This window comes from Penaeus monodon, chromosome 33 (assembly GCF_015228065.2).
Source record: "Penaeus monodon isolate SGIC_2016 chromosome 33, NSTDA_Pmon_1, whole genome shotgun sequence".
Lineage (NCBI taxonomy): Eukaryota > Metazoa > Arthropoda > Malacostraca > Decapoda > Penaeidae > Penaeus > Penaeus monodon.
The window spans coordinates 34,637,600-34,637,957 of NC_051418.1; positions in this window are offsets into that span (position 1 = coordinate 34,637,600).

Sequence of the window (358 nt, forward strand, 5' to 3'; positions counted from 1 at the left end):
GTAGGTAAACAAGAGACAAGTAGACAGATATGGGTTCGTTTTTGTGAATATATATGAATATTCTTTAGTTGGGGCCGTATGTCTTGAAATTTCTTGGCATACATATATATCCCTCCACACTACGTACTTTTTTTTCATTATGGAATAATAGATATTAACTCTATAATGTATCCCCGCCTTCCTTGGGTGGCCTCGTGTCCAGTCCCAAAGAGAAATGCAAAGGAGTAAACCGGCCTTGTTCCCCACAAGCGAGGATTAGCGGTTGCAATATGCGTTGATTAGATGGTCTGACTCAAAGTGAACTGATTTTTATGGATTGTGTGTCTGCGAAAAGTATGTTATGCACAAGGGTATGTAC